Raw genomic sequence first — 6,000 nt, forward strand, 5'->3', positions numbered from 1 at the left:
CATATAAAAGTATAATAGTAGTCTAACGATATAATTGTTTTAGCAGGAATCTCTGGATTATTTGATAGCATAATCAAGAGACTGTTGATGTACAATTTAATACTTTATCCCTTTTAGTATTTTTTTGTTCTAGTTAATACTATTGGTTGAATTCTGTAATTAACGCACAATTATTCTTAGGTGTTTACATTTAACTGAAAAGTGATCCCCGTTAAATTTAAGAGTGGGAATAAGAGAGGGAGGAGATGTACAATTTGGGACATGCTCAATCAGACTTGCCCCAAATGGTGGAGATAGAAATGTGCCAGGGGATTCCAATTCAATCCCATCAAGGTGGCATGTACCAATGTACCAATCACTAGTCCAAGTGATCAATTTTAGTTCACAGTTGATCACACTGATAGGTCTAAGAGTCAAAGGGATCACAGAAACAAGACTAGTGTCTGCTAATACTAACTGATAGAATAAAAACGGGAGAGAATGATCCAACATGGGAAGCAGGAGACACAGCAGACTCATAGAATGGCAGATGTCCTAAACAGCACTCTGGCCTCAGAATCAGCCCTTAAGGCATTCAGATCAGGCTGAAGAGCCCATGAGAGTATTTTAGGCATGGATAGCAAAGACACTCTGGAAAAAAAAAAAAAAGAACAAAACCAACCTAAATGAAAGATCTCTGTGAGTGAGATCCCAGAAGAAAGAATGGGCCATCAAAGAAAGAGGTACCTTTCTCTGAAGGGAGGAGAGAACTTCCACTTTGATTATGACCTTGTCTAAATAAGATCAGAGTTGACGAACTCAAAAGGCTTCCATAGCCTTGGCAACTCATGACAAGAGCCTAGGGAGATTACTGACGCCATAAACAAGGGTGTCAAATTGTTAAGTCAACAACAGGAGTCACTGTGCACTTACTCCTCATGTGGGATCTCTGTCCTTAATGTGTTGTCCAATGTGAATTAATGCTATAAGTAGTACTCAAACAGTATTTTACACTTTATGTTCTGTGTGGGTACAAACTGATGAAATCTTTACTTAATTTTTACTAAATCGATCTTCTGTATATAAAGATAATTGAAAATGAATCTTGATGTGAATGGAATGGGAGAGGAAGCAGGAGATGGGAGGGGTGTGAGTTGGAGGGAAGTTATGGGGGGGAAGCCATTGTAATCTATAAACTGTACTTTGTAAATTTATATTTACTAAATAAAAGTTTAAAAAAATTAAAAAAAGAGTTGCATTACTTTGACACTTTTTTTTTTCTTTTTGACAGGCAGAGTGGACAGTGAGAGAGAGAGAGAGACAGAGAGAAAGGTCTTCCTTTTGCCCTTGGTTCACCCTCCAATGGCTGCCACGGCCGGCACGCTGCAGCTGGCGCATCGCGCTGATCCGAAGCCAGGAGCCAGGTGCTTCTCCTGGTCTCCCATGTGGGTGCAGGGACCCAAGGACTTGGGCCATCCTCCACTGCACTCCTGGGCCATAGCAGAGAGCTGGCTTGGAAGAGGGGCAACCGGGACTAGAACCTGGTGTGCTGGCGCTGCAGGTGGAGGATTAGCCTATTGAGCTATGGCGCCGGCTACTTTGGCACCTTTGAAATGAATTTGTATAATATTGTTCTAAGTATCATGTGATCATTAAGCTTAGAGCATATATCACTGTTTTTTAATAAGTAATTAACTAGATCTTCCTAGAAAACCCTAGGATTGCATTTCAGTCAGTTGGCAAACAACTTAAAATCTTCAAGACACTAGTGGAAAGGTTTTGAATTTTTGAACTTTGATTCTCCCATGTAGTCACCTTATTAATTATGAAACATTGAGACAGGGTGTCTTATAAGCCTCCCCCTGATTAGACATGTATGGTAGGGCTGACTTAAGGATAGAAATCTCCATCCAAGTGGCTCACTATTCAATGAAATCTACAGACTCAGGGTTATGGTTTCTGCATAGTCAAGAGGGCTGAGGGATAGAGAGCTTTAGAAATCAGTCTGTGCCAGGGAGCCCCATGCAAAGGAGGAAACACAACATCATTGAAGAGCTCCTTCTCTAATTTAGGTATCACCTTCATTCTTGGAATAAATAAGAAGGGTGAGTGTTATTGAAAAAGGAAAACTAGGGAATCAGCATTGTGATGTACTTGATTGAGCTGTCGACTATGATGCTGACATCCCAAATGGGCACCGGTTCAAGTCCGAACTGCTCCTCTTCCAATCCAGCTTCCAGCTAATGTAGCTGGGAAAGCAGCGGAAGTTGGTCGAAGTCCTTGGTCCCTTGCACCAGCATGGGAAATCCAGATGAAGCTCCTGGGTCCAGGCTTGCGTCTGGCCCAGCCCTGGCCATTGCAGCCATATGGGGAGCAAACCAGTGGATGGTAGAGCTCTCTCTTTCCATCTCTCCTTCTCTCTCTGTAACTCTGCCTTCCAAATAAAATAAATAAATTTTAAAAATAAATGAAAAGGAAAACTGAACTCAGGTCTTGATGTTGGAAGGAGATCATAATACTCCTTTCTTTCCCACCGGAGTACCAAGTAAAATGAGATATAGACAGAAGAGCCAGATAAAATGGAGATGAAAATGTCACCTTTAAAAATAAGATTAGAAACTTGGCTCAGGTGTGAAGTTAAGAGGACTTCTGAATACTTTATCCAAAAGTTAAACTTGGTCTTAGAAACAATGAGCCAGTTCTGCAGGGAAAGAGGTGCACTACTTAGTTTGCTGATGAGCCAAAAGTTGACTAGATGTGTGCTCAAAGAAAGCAGGTTTCATGTGCCATTGTATAGGAATATGCTCAGATACTCAAGGCAGACCTGTAAGGGAATCTTGATTCCACCCAATCTATTACCTCCACTCCATTCTTGAATAATTGCCTCTCATTTCTCCTGCTACTCAACTTGAGTCTCCTCAGCCTCCTTTGCTATTGTAATCTCTCTTTAGGTAACTTACTTATGGTCATAAAGGAATATTTGCTATTAGTGAAACACCAATCTGTCTTGTGCCTCCATGTCTTTGCACCTGCTGTTTTCTTTCTCTGGAGTATAATAATAGCCTGTGCCATATTCACTCATTTGACCTAATATTTATAAGTTCCATCACAGATGATATTTCTCTTGGTTCTTACTACTACATGGTCCATCACTCCTTCCTTTGTGAATTCCCTGTACTTTTACAATTCCATTTCATTGCATTTGCTGTGCTAAACTCTAAATCTGGGCTTGCTTGCCTCTATACTTTCAAATTCTTAGCTTCGTGAGAACAGGAATCACTTGTTCTTCATGTTTATAATCCCAGCATCTAACCTAGAGCTCAGTAGTGCTGGAGGAATTGCATCAAATGAAATGTGTTGTCTGAAAAGGATGAGGCATGACTTCATTAAGTAAGCTTAGGAAGGATTTCCATCAACTCTGTATCATAAAAGAGGGTTTTTTTCTTGCTTCAAATGCACTAGGGCTATAACCCATAGAATTATTGCTGTGCATGAAAGCATAAGCACATGACTTTAAATTTCACTCGGTGGATGTTGCCTTATAATTCAAATGAATCCATTTTTGCACCATCTGTTAATAACTTTTCCAAGTTCTTATTGCTGCAAACAAAAAGCAGTGCTATGCAGAATATCACAGAGAAACAAATGCAAATCTTACCTCCTGCCCTGGCAAGATTGAGTATCCAGAGATGCATTCATTCTTGCAGATTAAATTCTCTGTCTTTTACAGTGGGAGCTGAGCACTTGAAACCCAGAGCGTTAATGAATTTTTCACGTAACAGTCTTCCTTACTGTTAAGGGAAGAGGATGTACGGCCAGCTCAGAGTTCTCATGAACTCCAGAAGAGGATAATTGGACAGTCATTTGAAAGTTTCCCCTTAGCTGTAAGTCTCCCTACTGGATCTCAGCTAAATTTGAAGTTCTCTGCTAGAAAATGAAGGAAGAAAACTCAAGGGAAGTGCAACTGGGTAGGGAGGATGGATTTTCAGTCTATGTGATTGCAACAAATACATCAGTGAACTCAGTGCTGCACATACCATCAGATAGGGAAACACTTTAAAGTCATTCAACCACATCAATTTTACAGAGAGGAAAACTCAGGTCCAGAAAGAAGTAAAACAACCAGACATTGTCCAATGCCATATCTCACATTTCTGTTGGATTGGAGTACAGAAAATGACTCCTGTATGTGTGATTTTCACCCTGCCTTTTATTTTTCCAAATGGCAGATGTTTCCACTTCATCTTGGGTTTAAACAGAGTGTCTAATTTATTAACTGAAAACATACCCTGAATATTTTTCCTTCATGACTTGATCCAGGCAGTAAACAATAGCACCTATCTCCCTTGGTTCTGCTCACATCAGGTTATAACATTTTCAAACTCCACACAGTGATAAAAAGTCTGCCCACAACACCAGGCCTATCATGTTCTAGGTTCAAACTCAACAGAAATGACACCTACATGGAGCAGCACTGATAGAAGTCTCATTACTCCTCATGGACTTAACATGGATCTGGCGTCCATCCCTGAAATAATAATGACATCAAGAGAGTCTAATGTTCTCATTTGTCAAATGTAAATTACTTGTGCAGATCTGTGGGGCATGAGCACGGCCAGGCCAGGCCAGGCGCCCGGGTGCCCCCGCCGCGTGGAGCCAAGTAAGATGGCGCCCAGAGGAAGTAAGATGGGCGGAATCCAAAGTTGTTTACCACTAAAACTAATTGGCTGTGCAACATCAGGGAAGGTAACAAAACTAGTAACAAGTGTATAGACATAGGGCTAGTCCTATAAATCCCCCCATAAGGTGATTTTTTAAGTGATTGGTTGGTCCTTAGCCCTGCCCCAATGACTCTGCAGTTTTGTGTTATAAAAGGTACTATTATGCAGAAGGTGACTGAGTCCTTGCTAGACTTGGCTCCCCGCTGCGTCTGATTGTCTCCGGGACCAGGAGGCTGGGGAACGGTCGAGCGGCGCGCTTACCTTTCCTCGGACCCAGTCCATCCTTGTACGGGTGGACTAAGACCCAACATCTGGCGCCCAACGTGGGGCATGAACAGTTACTTTTCGGCCGAGGCTAAGCGGTCTCTCAGGGTAAGTGAAAACCTTAGTATGGTTTATGCAGTTTCGTCCCAAAAGGACCTGGCCTTAAAGGCCTTACGCTATATGTTAAAGAGTGTCTGGGTAGCTGTCATAACCTTGGCCCTTTGGATTCAGACGGCCAATCTCTTTTCTTGGAACAGTTGGTCATGGGTGGAAAAACTCACCCTTAAGAGGGAGAGACACTTTGATACCGCGCTTAAAGCATCCTTCCACTCAGACGCTATAACCCTAGCTTTGGAGGGCGAGAGAGAGAAAGAGGAAGTGCAGGACTTGGGAGAGCCTAAAGCCTCAGAGGAAGATGGCGAGGGGAGAAAATGGGCTAAGTTTGATCAGGAATGCAGAGAGCCTGTGGAGGCACGAACTGTTGAGGTAAAAACAACAGTAAAAATCGTCCCACCTAGCCCATCCACCCTAGAAGGGCCGGGACCACCCCCATACCTCCCCGGGGCAGAGGCAGCCTCCCCCTATGTAGAGCCATGGAGGGAGCTTTGTGATGGGGCACTTATGATTGCCCAGGAGGGGAGAGGAGAAATGAGGCGACCTTTGCGGAAGCTTATCCAGTGGACATAAAGCAGCATAGGGAAGTGAACTCTGGGCCAGGGAACCTGCTGCCTCAGGCCTACCCTGTTAATTTAGCTCCAGGCAGCAACAGAGCTCTGGAGTGGTATCCCTGGGAAGCTAAGGACTTAAAGGAGCTTCGCAAGGCAGTGGCAGAAGACAGGCCAAATTCCCCCTGGGCCCAAACTCTGCTACAACACATAGCTTATCAACCATGTGTCCCCGAGGGCTGGTTGGACATGGCCAAGGCAGTCCCCGCGAGTTTCCAGTTCATAAAGTGGTGTGCCTTCTTTAAGGAGGAGTGCCGGGTGAGAGCTGAAGCTAACAGAGCAGCCCAGCCAGCTATCCCTATTACATATGC

This window comes from Lepus europaeus, chromosome 4 (assembly GCF_033115175.1).
Source record: "Lepus europaeus isolate LE1 chromosome 4, mLepTim1.pri, whole genome shotgun sequence".
In the NCBI taxonomy this organism is placed as follows: Eukaryota; Metazoa; Chordata; class Mammalia; order Lagomorpha; family Leporidae; genus Lepus; species Lepus europaeus.